Source organism: Dermacentor variabilis, unplaced genomic scaffold, assembly GCF_050947875.1.
Source record: "Dermacentor variabilis isolate Ectoservices unplaced genomic scaffold, ASM5094787v1 scaffold_12, whole genome shotgun sequence".
NCBI lineage: Eukaryota > Metazoa > Arthropoda > Arachnida > Ixodida > Ixodidae > Dermacentor > Dermacentor variabilis.
This window is the reverse complement of record NW_027460280.1, coordinates 57,023,231-57,039,082: the sequence shown is the minus strand read 5'-3', so window position 1 is coordinate 57,039,082 and position 15,852 is coordinate 57,023,231. Positions and strand designations below refer to the sequence as shown.

The 15,852-nt window shown below is 48.1% G+C and overlaps 1 protein-coding gene across 1 annotated transcript in view; it reads left to right on the top strand.

Annotated features, from left to right (window-relative positions):
• Window positions 1-15,852, top strand: part of Vmat (Vesicular monoamine transporter) — a 48,321-nt gene that overhangs the window by 32,018 nt on the left and 451 nt on the right. The window lies entirely within an intron of this gene.

Sequence of the window (15,852 nt, the reverse complement as noted above, 5' to 3'; positions counted from 1 at the left end):
AACTTGTTTATTTTAACATCGCAAAGAGTTGGCGGTCAGGTTTGACCGTAGTAGAGAGACGGGAGAGCACTTCACTCAACAGAAGAAATCGGAGCCCTCCCTTTGGCGTCCGGGGGCAGCTGTTTTTATACTCTCGCAGTTGAGGGCAAGAAGGAACCCCTCAAAAGACGAGCACGTGAATGTACAATGGGCTAATGGTGACGCACACTGTCGTAGCGATGCCGTAGCACCATGTCGAGCACGATCTCGTAGCACCCTGTCGTGGCGCTGCCGGTCGGACACAATGACTGTAATGAGAGGATGGTCCCTGCTTTGGCATCGCCTGTTTCGGGCACAATGACTGGAACGAGATCCCTGCTTTGGCATCGCCTGTTTCGGGCCCAATAACTGGAATGAGATCCCTGCTTTGGCATCGCCTGTTTCGGGCACAATGACTGGAACGAGATCCCTGCTTTGGCATCGCCTGTTTCGGGCCCAATAACTGGAATGAGATCCCTGCTTTGGCATCGCCTATTTCGGGCACAATGACTGGAATGCGAGGATGATCCCTAGGCGGTCGCATCGCCGCAGTCGCGCCTGGAAACACCTGGCGATGAGTGTTGCGGCGACGACGATCGGGCCAAAATGTCTGCCGCCCCGCCGCAGTCGCGCCGGCAAAACCACGTGTCGCAGGCGAAACGCAACAGACCGCCCCGCCGGGGGAAGGAGATCCCGATGGACAGGGGACTGCATCCGCTGTCCGGAGGGATGTCGCTCGATGATGCTCATAACCGAAGTCGGGCGTCCCTCGACGTTTCTTGAGCGCAGCGCACAGAGAAGGCCTCGTTCTCTCGTTCAGGTTCGCACGGGACACTGCAAAGTGACTTCGGGAGAGTTCACATTTTTGTTCTCGTTCCCGGCAAGCGTTAGAACTACGCTGAAACTCAACCGCTCAGTCAGCAAGCACGGCACAACCCTCACTAAGCCCTGCCAGGCTCTTTCCCCTTTTTATACCACTGCCTAGTTCCTTACAGTAGTCTAGCATCACTCAGAACGCGTCCACAAATTGAAAAATTGCACTAGAAAGCATATCATCACTTTGAAACACTAAACAAAAGCAATATGTTAAAAAAAAAATCCTGCCTCAGGAAGAAAAACATCAGTAACAAACAATTTTGAGGCTGATTCCTACGTTAGGGGCTTCGACTTAAGCCATCGGCGTTACCGTTGAGACTCCCCTTTTTGTAACGCACCTCAAAGGAATATTGTTGTAAAGCGAGGCTCCAGCGCAGGAGGCGGCCATTTTTGGGAGAGATGGTCTGCAGCCATTGGAGAGGGCAGTGATCCGTCTCAATGATAAACCTCGAGCCGGCTAGATAGCATGACAATTTCTGAACGGCCCACACGAGACATGCACACTCTTTCTCGGTGGCGCTATACGCCTGCTCACGACTGGTCAGCTTACGACTAGCATACAGGACGGGGTGTTCTACTTCTCCATTTTCCCGTTGGCACAGTACAACGCCCATGCCTCGCTCACTAGCATCGCACTGAACAATGAACCCTTTTGTATAGTCTGGCGATCGTAGCACAGGCTGGCTTGTTAGGGCACTCTTTAGGGCGCTAAAAGCTCTTTCCTTGGTCTCGTCCCAGACGACTGTTTGAGGCTCTGTCTTTCTTAGAGCATCCGTCAGGGGAGCCGCGATATCAGAGTACCTAGGGATGTACCTCTGATAGTAGCCGGCGACACTTAAGAACGACCGAATATCGGTCTTGGTGCGCGGTTGCGGAAAGTCTCGCACAGCGGCCACTTTTATTTCAGAGGGGCGGCGACGACCCTGACCAATCACGTGACCGAGGTAGACAACCTCGGCCTGTGCTAACTGGCACTTAGGAGCCTTTACTGTCAAGCCCGCTTCGCGCAGGCGGGTTAGCACTGCCCGCAAGTGTGTCATATGCTCAGACCAGGATGCGGAGAATATCGCTACGTCGTCTAGATACGGTAAAGCGAATTCTTGCTGTCCCCGCAACACTTTATCCATGAGGCTTGAAAAACAGTATGGCGCGTTCTTCAAACCAAAACTCAACACTTTAGGACGGAATGTTCCCATTGGTGAAATGAACGCCGCATACCTACTAGCCTCTTCTGTAAGTGGAACCTGCCAATAACCCCTGACAAGATCTAGGGTGGAAATAAACTGAGCGCTACTAACTTTCTCAAGGCGCTCCTCGATGTTAGGGATCGGATAAATTTGATCCTTAGTGATGGAATTAAGCCTGCGGTAGTCGACGCAAGGACGAGGTTCCTTGCCCGGTACCTCAACTAAAATCAAAGGGGAGGTATAATCACTCTCACCTGCCTCAATAACACCGAGCTGTAGCATTTTCTTTACCTCAGCCTCCATAATATCGCTCTGGCGGGGTGACACCCGATACGCCTTGGATCGTACTGGCTCTGTGGAGGTAAGTTCTATATCATGAGTAAGTACAGAAGTCCTACCAGGCCTCTCAGAGAACAGACCTTGAAACTCTTGTAATAGCTGGTGTAGTTCGGTTTTCTGCTCGGGCGACAGCGGTGCTTTACTGATAAGGTCACCAATGACTTGACCGGTGTCTTCCCTGTTCGTCACTGAGCCTAGTCCCGGAAGCTCGACTGGAAGCTCTTCAGGAACGTTTATCATCATGCACACCACTGCTTCCCGTTGTCTATAAGGTTTGAGCAGATTACAGTGGTAAACTTGCTGTGCTTTCCGCTTTCCTGGCAGACTTACCACGTAGTTAACGTCCGACAGTTTCTGAACAATTCGTGCTGGGCCCTCCCACTGCACGTCTAGTTTGTTGTTTAGCGATGTGCGCAATATCATGACCTCATCGCCAACCTCAAAACGACGGGCCCTGGCTGTCCGATCATAATAAACCTTGGCCCTCTGCTGGGCCTTTGTCATTGCTTCACCTGACAACTCCTGTGCCCTTCTTAAGCGTTCGAGGAGCTTAAGTACGTACTCCACCACGACTGGGTCGTCGCCCCTACCTTCCCATGATTCTCGAAGCATGCGAAGCGGAGATCGAAGCGAGCGACCGTACACCAGTTCAGCTGGCGAAAACCCCGTAGCCGCATGCGGCGCGGTCCTTAAAGCAAACATCACCCCAGGCAGACACAGCTCCCAGTCAGTTCGATGTTCAAAACACAACGCTCTCAACACGCGCTTCATGACGGAGTGGAGCTTCTCAACGGAATTCGACTGTGGGTGGTACACTGAGCTGTGTAGCAGCTTTACCCCACACCTTTCGAGAAAAGTTGTCGTCAAAGCGCTAGTAAACACTGTGCCCTGATCTGATTGGATTTCCGCAGGAAAACCAACTCGCGCAAATATGGACAGTAGTGCATTGACTATCTCAACTGAGCTGAGTTCTTTAAGCGGCACTGCTTCAGGGAACTTTGTCGCTGGGCAGATCACAGTCAAAATGTGTCTGTACCCCGTGGCTGTTACCGGCAGAGGTCCCACAGTATCAATAACGAGCCGTCTAAAAGGCTCCGTAATGATAGGTACCAATTTCAACGGCGCCCTTGATTTGTCCCCTGGTTTGCCCACCCGCTGACAAGTGTCACATGTCCTCACGAAATGGTCTGCGTCCCGAAAACACCCTGGCCAATAGTACTCTTGCAAGAGACGGTCCTTAGTTTTCTTAACTCCTAGGTGTCCGGACCACGAACCCCCATGTGACAAGCGCAACAGATCCTGACGATAGCATTGAGGCACGACCAGCTGATCGAACTCCACTCCTCTTCGGTCTAGATACTTCCGGTACAGGACTCCACCCCTTTCCACAAAACGCGCAGTTTTCCTGGCGATACCTTCTTTGACATTGCAGCGCACGTTTTCCAGGCTGCCATCCTTTTTTTGCTCGGCTATCAAAGCCGACCGGCTGACTTTTAGCAACCTATCAAGTCCGTCTGACGTAGGCGCGATGAGCAAATCAGTAGATAGCTCTTCTAACTTTCCCGTGTCGGGCATTTCCTCTCCAGTATCTGGCGCCTTTAACGTTACAGACTCAAGTTTATTCAGTTCGGGCGTGCTCGGAATATCAGCTTGCTGCGCCTCTGACCCTTTTTCGTTGTTTGATAACGTCGGCCCCGCAACTACCGCCTTTGCAGCGAGCTCCCGAACCTTCGATCTGGTTAAGGCCTGAACACTAGCTTCACCAAACAAAAGCCCCTTCTCGCGCAGGAGGTGATCGGACCTGTTTGAAAATAGGTACGGGTACTGGGGTGGCAGCATAGATGACACTGCCGCCTCTGTCTCAAGCGCTCCGAAAGGTCCTTCAATAAGCACTTTTGCTACCGGCAGACACACGCTATGAGCTTCCACGGCTTGCTTGATCCATGCGCACTCGCCCGTGAACATATGGGGTTCTACGTAAGACGGGTGAACTACATCCATCGTAGCTGCGGAATCGCGAAGCACTCGGCACTCTTTCCCGTTCACGAGGAGGTCTCGCATGTAAGGCTCGAGAAGCTTCATGTTCTCGTCAGTGCTGCCTATTGAAAAAAACACAACTTTTGGTGTTGTTTCCGGACACTGCGCCGAAAAGTGACCCGGCTTCTGGCACGTATAACACACGCGCGCTTGCCTCATCTCGAACCGCTTTCTGCGTTCGGCTTCGGCTGCCGCCGTCTCTTTACGTTTGGTCGGACTGCTTTCACTCGCATCCTCACTACGCGTGTTCCCCTTTGCTCTCATGGGTGTGAACTTCGGCCTCTCAAACTTCGAGCCAAATTCACCCTTTTGACCGTCCTTAGCTCCGCGAGCCCGACGCGTCACAAACTCCTCGGCTAGCTCAGCGGCTTTAGCCACCGTGCAAACGTCTGGCCTATCCAAGACCCAGTATCGCACGTTCTCCGGTAACCGACTATAAAACTGTTCTAGCCCGAAGCACTGCAGAACTTTATCGTGGTCACCAAACGCTTTCTCTTCTTTGAGCCACTCCTGCATGTTCGACATAAGCCTATACGCAAACTCTGTATATGACTCACTTCTGCCTTTCTCATTTTCCCGAAACTTCCGACGGAACGCCTCCGCAGACAGCCGGTACTTTTTTAGAAGACTCGATTTCACTGTGTCGAAATCCTCTGCTTCCTCTCTATCCAAGCGAGCGACTACGTCGGCCGCCTCGCCGGGTAACAAAGTGAGCAAGCGCTGTGGCCACGTTTCCCGAGAGAACCCCTGCTTCTCGCACGTTCGCTCAAAGTTAACCAGGAACAAACCAATGTCCTCTCCAAGCTTAAACGGCCGCATCAGGTCCGTCATTTTGAACAATACGCGTTCTCCTGCACCGTGTGCCTGACTTCCATTACGAGCGCGTTCCATCTCTACCTCGAGACGCTTCATTTCCAAAGCGTGTTCGCGCTCTTCTTTTTTCTCTTGTTGCTCTCGCTCTTTCTGTTCTTTACGTTCACGCTCTTCTTTTTCTTTCTGTTCTTTACGTTCACGCTCTTCTTTTTCTTTCTGTTCTTTACGTTCACGCTCTTCTTTTTCTTTTTGCTCTTTAAGTTCGCGCTCCTGTCTTTTTGACCTCTCCTCAATAGTCTCAAGGCATTCCGACAGCTCGTCATCCTCAGCCTCTAACTCAAGAATAGCCTTTAGCAGTTCAGGTTTTCTTAGTTTGTCTGAGACATCCAGACCCAACTCTCTTGCAAGCTCCAACAATTTCGGTTTGCGCAACGACTTCAAATCCATGGCTGCTCTGAATGCTGCTTTCTCTACTGCTTACTATTGTCTTGCCGCAACTAACCCGGCAGCAACGACAACCACAATTACCAGCTCTGTTTCTAACACTAACAAAAGCCTGGCAAAGCTCAGAAGAAGAAAGTCCCGCACTCACCAAACCTCGCAGGCAGGAATTCCGCGCAGTCGTTCCGCTGCAGGCAACCAGTCGTCACACAGGGCTCGTTGCACTGCTCCCGGATCGTCGTTGAGCTGCTCAGCATACTGTCAACTGCATCTCTTTGCTGCTGGCCTCCGTTGTCGCGATCTCGCCGCTGGCAGACAGTTGTTTGAAGTCGTAGGCGATCTCACCGCTGCCAACCAGATGTTTGGATCGGACTGCTGGTACGATCTGTTGGGAACTCGGCGCTGACGCCCGTGGTTGTACCTGGGTCGCAAGCCCCAAGGGTAGCGTTGGCCTGGCGGCCTGGGGTACAACTGGAAGCATCCGAAGGTCCCGGCAAAGCATGAGTCGACTGGTAACAACGAAACAACTTGTTTATTTTAACATCGCAAAGAGTTGGCGGTCAGGTTTGACCGTAGTAGAGAGACGGGAGAGCACTTCACTCAACAGAAGAAATCGGAGCCCTCCCTTTGGCGTCCGGGGGCAGCTGTTTTTATACTCTCGCAGTTGAGGGCAAGAAGGAACCCCTCAAAAGACGAGCACGTGAATGTACAATGGGCTAATGGTGACGCACACTGTCGTAGCGATGCCGTAGCACCATGTCGAGCACGATCTCGTAGCACCCTGTCGTGGCGCTGCCGGTCGGACACAATGACTGTAATGAGAGGATGGTCCCTGCTTTGGCATCGCCTGTTTCGGGCACAATGACTGGAACGAGATCCCTGCTTTGGCATCGCCTGTTTCGGGCCCAATAACTGGAATGAGATCCCTGCTTTGGCATCGCCTGTTTCGGGCACAATGACTGGAACGAGATCCCTGCTTTGGCATCGCCTGTTTCGGGCCCAATAACTGGAATGAGATCCCTGCTTTGGCATCGCCTGTTTCGGGCACAATGACTGGAATGCGAGGATGATCCCTAGGCGGTCGCATCGCCGCAGTCGCGCCTGGAAACACCTGGCGATGAGTGTTGCGGCGACGACGATCGGGCCAAAATGTCTGCCGCCCCGCCGCAGTCGCGCCGGCAAAACCACGTGTCGCAGGCGAAACGCAACAGTAAGAACTAAGGCTTGTCGCGTGCTCCAAGCGTGAAATAAAGCGTTGACTGTGCTTAGAAAGTGTGACAGCGAAGCGCAGACCATCACGCTTAGTAACAGGGTGTAACTCAATCATGCAGGCGCAACCTTTCGGTACGTATAGACTTCCCGTCTGGCATAAAAAAAATTCAGAGCCATTCCGCCCTGCACAGATGGTTGACCAGTGGAATCGCAAATGTCGTGGTAAGAAAACGCGTGGTAAATACTCAACTGCATCTCTCGTTGTCACTTAGGAACGCCGGTCACGGTGGTTTTGTGGTCGCTATGATGTACACTGATGGGCATACTCGTAACCGCAGACACATTCTCAGCGAATACACACGATTGCTAATTGGAGTGGTTCAGCCGGTCGGGGTGGCCGAATCGAAATGCGCGAAGCATCTCAACGCGCCGACTTTCCCGCGTGAAATTCGTAAGGGCGTTCTATGCCGCTTGGCGATTCACGCGTCCGTGGCGTAATGGTTTGAACGTCGGGCTTCTCTTCTGGAGGTCCTGTGCTCGAATCGTGCCGTCGGACAGCTTTAATAACGTTTGTTTATTTATTTATTCATTTATTTATTACACAGTACTTAGCTGAAAATGACGAGCTTACAAAGTCGCGAAGCCGTTTGAAGCCAGAAGGACGAAGTTCAGGGAAATCCATATCCTTCCAATAATTCCTTTACTGGCTGAACCGCCCCGATTGCAGCTCCCGTAGACATTAGCGCCCTTTAGTAATTATTGTATGAAATTCTATGGCATCGTGTGGCTTATTAGCTTTCCTCTTGATACGCCAGGTGTTAGCACATGCCTTACTGGTTCGCTTTGCCTCCTCATAGAAGGCTCGGGAGTTCTGAGGCACGGACACTGAAAAATCAATGGGAGGGGATACATATGTAGCTCCGCTGTAAAACAAAAATAAATACGGTAATCGTTGCACACTGAAAATGTAGAGTGTAGCACGAACATGGGGCCTGAGACGGCCGGTAATCTACGTCTACGTATACCTGCATATTTGAATGTCTCCCTCTTAGTGCGTATGCATGCGTGTGTTTACGTATGTGCTTGCACGTGTTCATGTATGCTGAAACATCGTTGAGCGCCACCTGGCACTCTGCGGCGCATGAGCCGCAGGTGCGGTGAAGGCGCTTAAGTATGAACCCCGTGCAAGCGATCTTGCGCGCGAAAGCGACAAGTGATGCGATGGAGATGGCTGTCGCGTTCGCTCGTCGCCTACACGTCGCCTAATCGTCACCTACGCCATGCGAGCGACGATATTGAGCGACGTTTCCCCGGTGTTGCCGGTATGAGGGTAGCAGTATACGCGCCGAAACTAGCGTGACGCGTGCTTTATTGATTTAAGTTGATGTACTTTTCTCTAAAAAGCAGCATAAAATATTTCTGAGGGTCTTGCAGTAGGTTCTTATCCTTGCACGTATAAAAAATTCAATCGTTTGCTCCTTCCGTGCGACAACCGGTAGTACTTGAGTGATGTATGTGCATCCAGTTCCGGCTTCGCGCTATTGGCTAGTCGCTCATAGCACTGCCGGGCGACGAGCGACGAGTTATAGATTTCTAGAACCGAGCAATCGAGCGACAAGAGCGAGCGATCCGTTCTAGAAACGCCCGTTTTGTCGCTCGAAGCCGTCGCTCGTCACCGTCGCGCACAAGATCGCTCTCGTGTGGTTTAAGCCTTTACCGGTTCTGTCATAAGGCTTTTATTTTGTTTATTTATTTTGAATACTGCTGGCTCTCAACCGAGAGCATAACAGGAGCGCAATACAAAAAGTCAATAGTACTAAAATAGTAAAGGGCTACAAATAGGCAAATACGCAATTAATACAAGTATAATGAATGTAGAAGAAAGAGGAAGGAATTGCAGTAATAAAAACATAAAGGGTGGTTACATAAATATAGACAATGTATTTTTCCTACATTTGTGTATAGTACACTATAGTGTATTTGGCAGAGATTCAAGTGCATTCAGATGGTAAACACAGCGATTTCACATTGCATAAGGTATTCTAAACCGGGAGAAATGGGGGAAAGAACAATTTAAAAAAGCACACACGAAAAAAACAATAACATTTCCCCGATGAGGCAACCAACAAAGATTCTGGGAGAAGGGGGGAGGGGGGGCGACAGCATGTGGTTCGAACAACTCTAATTCTTTAGTACCTTCAATTGTGCTAGTGAATTTAGAAAATAATTTGGTGTTTGTGACAGATGGGTGCAGTTGATTCCGTTCTCATATAGCTAGCGGAAAAAAGAAAGGTGTTTAAAGTTTCATTGCTGTAGGATTATCGAGTTACTTTATTTGGATGGTTTTAACGTGTAGTTCGAGATTTAGAAAACAAGATGTATTTCGACGCGTCTATTTTAAATTTGTTATGAAGCTGGACCAAAACCTAAGGCGTGCTTCTTTCGCTCTATCTTCTTGCGTTTTCAGACTAGGTGCAGCTGGAAAATGAGTGGTTGAGTCAGCGCGCCTGTACTTATTATGAAAAAATCTTATGACTTTTCTTTGCGCCCCTTCCAGTTTTGCTAAGGTAGTCACTACGAGTGGGAACCAAACCACATTTGCATATTCCAGGATGGTTCTTGTGAATGTCTTGTAGGCGAGCAACTTAAGGGGAGCAGGCGCTAGCTTTAGGCATGCTTTAAGGGAAAAATAATTGACGTACTGCTGCTGCGGTAATGTTTTCAATGTGCGAGTTCCATTTAAGGTCAGCAGAAAGCGTGACAGCTAGATATTTATGCTGATTTACTTTAGCTAGGGCTGTGCTATTGATTGCGTAAGCGTAATCAAAGTATGAGGGCTCTTTTTTTCTGTTAATGGTGATTACGGCGGATTTATTTACGTTAAGTGACATCTGCCGCTGCTCACACCATTAAAATATTGTGTTAAGGGATGCACTCAAAAAAAGATGGTCTGAATCATTGTTAGTTTCTCGGTAAATAACACAATCATCGGCAAAAAGCGTCATTTTAGTATCGATGTTCGCTACAATGTCATTAATAAAGATTAGGAATAACAACGGCCCAAGGACTTATCCTTGTGGTATTACTGATGATGCAAAAACAGATTTTCATGTATCATGTTCGAAGAATGTAAATTGTTTCCGCTTTAAGAAAAAATATTTATTCCAACAGGTGATGGGCCCGTTACCGAAAACGTCTTCTACTTTCGCAATTAACTTTTTGTGAGTTACCCGATCAAATGCTTTCGATAGATGTCGTAGAATCACATCTGTTTGGCTACGGTTATTCAGGCCGAGCGCAGGGTCATGTACTACTTGTCAATTGTGGAATATAGCTGATAAGACATTTCGGAAGGCATCCTGGTTAGGAGAAAAAAGTTTACGCGTTCAATGAAAACTGTGATGTGTCGAAAAATAGCATGTACTAGGAGTTTTCGCGATATCAGAGATATAGGCCTGTAATTTGACACCATACCTTTATCTCCGCACTTATGTACTGGTAACATTTTGGCTATTGTCCAGTCTCACGGTAATTTAGCTAATTGGAAAGGTTTTTTGAAAACTAGGCCGAGATATCTGCTGCACCATCCCGCGTGCCTTTTAAGAAAGTCGTTTGGAATGCCATCCGGGCCATTAGGTATTTTTTAGAACCAATGTTCGACAGCAGGCTCAAGATACCGGCGTCTGTAATGTTTAGGTGAGGCAGCAAGGCTCAGCGGTGCCCTGGAATAGGGGCGCCGACCTTGCGAAGCGGCCAAGAGTCCAGACATGAAGACACCGGCCCACCGGCAATCTCTCTGAGATATAGAGCAATAAAGTTTTTTCATTCCATTAAGTCATCGATGCTAACAGCAATGCGTGAATCAACCGAGGGTATACTCTCATTTTCTACGGTAAATACTGACTGAAAAAAAATCGTTAAATGAATTAGCCTTCATTTGGTTTTCTTCTGCAGATACTTGTGGCTCTACTACGTTTCTACTGAAGTGCTTCCAAAACCTATGGGGATTATTTGTAAGGAAATTCGGAAAGAGTTACGTTATAATAATAATAATAATCTTTTGCCGCCTTGGTTTTATTTCTCAGGTCTGCTGTATCGTATAGGACCTTTTAAGTTCTCAACTGGCTTAGATTATTCTTTGCCGTTTTACGAAGCCGATTAACTCGGCGCTTCGAGTGAATAACCTTTCGCGTGTGCCATGGGTTTGACCTTCGCTGTTTTTTTTTAGAATATAGTTATCAATACAAAAAATACAGTAGATTTGAACCTAATTCAAAGAGTGTTTATATCTTATGATGCGTCGGACGCTAGCTATGAAGAGCTACGAAACTCGTGGCCTAAGGGCGTTAGCACACTGCTGTCACCTGCCCTGTAAAAGTTGATTATTACAGGCACTTCGCTGTGATTCGTCATTGTGCATCTAAATGGCAAAGTACATATCGTGAGCATTACATTACTCCTTCATCTTCTTTATCTGTATGTATTCATCATCATGGCCAGCGTCTTCTTCTTCAGCGCGCGACCTGCTAAATAAACCGTCGAGGTTTAACAGCTGCCTCGCAAGTCTTGGCGACCTCAATATAGGTATACCGTTGCCTGAGATGTCTTGAATAATATCTGATTTGATAGCACTTATCGGGACGCGTTGACTGAGAAGAATAAGGTCCATAATATTCTTTGCTGTGTACGTGTAGGTTCAGTCACGATTTGTTGAAGGTCAAACGCTATAGCATGATATAGAGAACCTTAAGCTGATGATGAGTGATGCATAGTATTCCACTCTATGTCAGCAAGGTTGAAATCACCCATTAGCGGTATTCTCAAATTTCGCACGTGCTGTATTATGAACTCTTGAATGGCGGATATGCTTTCATGACCCGTTGACGGGCTCCGATAAACACACCCGATGAACACAGTCCCTGAATCACGTGCAAGTTTGCAAAGCACAGTCTCTGCTTCTACATCATGTGGCAAAACGATGAAAGAAACACAAGTTCATATCAGCAGAGCAACACCACACCCTCGTGCCAGAAAATCCTTGCGGATAGCGGAGTACTTTGGTGGCGCGATTTCGTGATCGTAGACATCCGGTTTGAGTCATGTTTCAGTAATTGCCACACTATCAGGTTCATAGTCAAGCAAAATATTTTTGAGAGCTTCAATTTTGTTTGAGATACTCCTAGCATTTATATTTAATACAGTTATTTCTTTGGCTGTGCGTTTCAGCGAGCGAAAGGCCGGCTTCTCGTGTCTTCCTTCTTTCTTTATTTTTTTTTTTGGGGGGGGGAGCACTTTGTCATTTTTCTCATCGTCCCAAGCGAAGGCTTGGCCATTAATTTAGTTATTATTGTATCACTATAGAATTAATTTCAGTGTAGCCGTATTCGAAAAGTATTGCTTATATGGTGTTTTCGGAATGCTTATAAATTAAATGGGTTATGCCACAAGGCCTCAGGTATGGATGATGACATCAGCGTCTAGGGGTCTTGCGCCTTTGCGGTGCATCACGGATGTCGCTGCCGTCTTAGAGAAATAGAATTCACCGAAATTTCACTCGAAAATAGGAAATAAAATAAAAACTTTTTTGGACCACCCTCACTTCGCCTGTCTGTCACGCGACGTCACGAAAAGCGCGATAGCTCCGAATCTGACATGACGTCAATGCGCTGATTATGCATGATTCGACCGGACAAAAGAAAAATAATTATTTACGATTCGATGCCTTTTCGCCATTAACCCTCTGCTATTGGTCAAAAGGTTTCAGGCTGCACCCACTTCACCTGCCTTTCACTCGACGTCACTCACGCGTGCACTGCGTCAAAGTGACGTGCACGCGTTAAAGATGCATTAATATGCCGAAGAAAAGTGGATGTTTTTTTTAATAGCCGGAGACTGCCCCACTGGGAAAGGAATTGAAGATGGCTGCCGCCGATCGCTCAGGCACTGGCTACTCGCACATGCCGGAGAACATGGGTTTATTTGCGTATAACAAAACTTTTTGCGTGACCGTATAATGTTATCGAACCCTTTCTGCACGTATACTACATCGCTTCGCCAACTCTTCTTTGCTGAGGATCCGTTTTAGCGGCATTTATGAACTGTCCGTTGCACGTTGCCGCGATTTTCGACCAGCCACCTTAACCCAAGTAAGGGAAAGCGGACCAATAGCAGATGCTGGCACCTCCCTTTTCATCCGATTTTTTTTCAGTGCGCTGGCTCCGCCCCATCGAAACCCTCTCCACTTGAGCGGGCTCCTCGCCTCTTGCCAGCCAATTAGATAATACCGCCCGAGATAGGCAATGTTAATCGTTTTGAAGCAAACAAAAGAGGGCTCCTATAAACGAGGGGAGCGTTTGATTGGGCTGTGCAGGCAACACTGCGGGTAACCGCCCGGTGTTTGCGTCGGTGGTTACGTAAATTTGATGTTAGGAGAGTGGTACAAAAACCTATTGGAATAGTTTTACGTTATAGTACCCCTGGCAGGAGTGTTAAGTGTTTCGTGTCTTGGCAAGGGTCACTATGGCACCAGCCAAATAAGAGCATTTCGGTCACGTGCGGCGCGCGTGGAGCGAATACGCACTAAGCTTATCGCTGAACTTTGTTGCTAACATCAATGCCGAACTGAGAAATGGGCCGGCCGTGTTCGTTCGTGTATCGCACTCGCTTTGACTCAGGCCTGGCACGCCAGGCCACTACGTAACGTAGAATAAAGATATCTAAGATAGCCGATCATACGTTTTTAAGAAGACCGTTCTAAGTACCACAGAACGGCCCCTTAGCACAAGAAAACAGACACTCGTATTCGACGTTGACAAATTGACAGGCTCATTTCGCGCACGATACCATGCACAGTGTGTATGTGATGATTTCTAGAACGCAGTTTTCTTCACTTATCACTGCTTGACGATCGCGATAACGTTCACGTCTACGGCATAAAACGTCTTGCTTATCTTCTTCACTCTTATAGGAACTGCACATTTCTTGTCAGATTCGGACAAGAACCTGAATCGGCCATCTTCTGCATAAACAAGAATCGGGCATCTTTTGCAGGGTGTAATCATGCGGAGGCACATTCCTCTGCAGCTGGCCCTGTCGACATTTCCAGTTTCCTAAGCCTCATTACCACTTGTAAGCCGATGAGCCGTCCACACTTTAATATAGCTCTGTCATCACCCTTAGGCGCTGCACAACTTACATCAATGTGACAATGTGCGCATCGGCTTTTGCATGGTCTCCGAAATTGCGATATTCCGCTGTTGCAACAGCGCGGCGTCTCACAACCTGGAAGGGCATGCTTCTGGTGCAGGGCAATATCACCACGTACTACCAGACAAACGAAACACACTGCGCTAACACTGTAATTAACAGGAAAACTCGAATTCATTCCACCGACCTAAAATTAGAACATGAAAGGCGTAGACAGCCTTGAGATCAGACAGCGCGATTATTCAGTTTTCGCGCAGCCTCTTGGCGTTGCAATTCTGGAGTTTCCAGGAGTTTTTGAGGTCGCACTGCGTTTCAACGTTTTCCAGGAGTACCGGGTCGGACGGGGTGATCTTTTCAAGTTCAAACGGAAGTCTCTAAACGTACTGAGGAATAGAGGCCTCATAGCTGCTGCTTGCAGTAGTTAAGAGAGCCAAATAGTCGCTGGTGTTTTGCGACTTCATAGAAAAGTCTGCGGGGAAGTTTTTTATAAAAACAGATTATACGTTGCATTTCTTTAACGTTGTGTGCATTAACCATGTATGTACGCTGCGGTGGCTCCTGGACGGGAAAGCGCCTACTGAAAAAGTCTGCCTTGTGTGTTGTGCGTAACCAGCCACAGATGGCCAGAGCAGTCAAAAAGCTGCCGGCGCTAAATGGTAGAGCGAACATGCAATAAAGGTTCTTTTGCTACTCACCGTCGAAGTTGCAAGCGATTTCTTTCGCAAGAAACAGGGAATGTTACTGTCGCCTTTAACACGACAGTGGACGTGCTGTGACAAAATTTCGCTTTAATGTTATCGCGCATCATACAAAATTGGAAGATATCCGCATCCATAAAGCTGCCAGATAAATGGCAACATAGAAATCGAACAAAGGATGGAACGTCGGAAAGGAAAATTCAGAACGGAGAAACTGTGGGATCCAAACATCTATATATGACGCACCAGGCGAAAATAAACCTGCATTCCAGCTTCATTTTTTTCTCTACGTGGGAACAATTAGGCGCAACCCGGAGGCGCAAAGGTATAAGGAGCAAGTTCCTTGCAGTGCCATTGTACGCATGGTGTAGTGGAGCTATTGCACGAAAATGTTTCACGCACATGCTTTCTTGTTAGCCCAAGTGCACGTTGACGTCCCTTACTGGGCATATTTAGTCATGGTGGCGCTGTTAGCGCGGCCCAACTTCTTGCAGATATTTTTGCAAGCATCAGAGTATTCCCATGAGCTCATATTGGGATATTTTTATCGATTGTGTTATGGCATAACAGCGGATGTGATAGGTGGAACAATGACGTTTCTTTAATTCAGTCTGTGGAGCCGCGGCATGGGGAATCCAACGCGTTACGCGGCCTCAACTAGACGTTTCAAGAACTGTGCCATGGTGACCGCTAAACAAACGTTCCTTGCTGTTGAACGATACAAGTTGTTACTGCACTTTAGAGCTCACTGAGCGCAAACTTATCTCTCGAATACTTTAAAAAATGACAACGCCTAGCAGCTCTGCTTTGTACAGCTATAGCTATCTGCAATGGAGTTTTCTGCTGAACACGCTTCTTTGAAACGAAATGATTATCCGTGATATCCTTGGGTTATAACGACGTAGGTTTCCCTTTATGTGATCCGTGCTCAGGACAATGTAGCTTACAGAGCACAAGTGGTTCTGCCTTTGACGTGTGCGAAAGCTCTGAAGTTTTCTCAAAAGGAACTCGACTGCTCTGTGGCG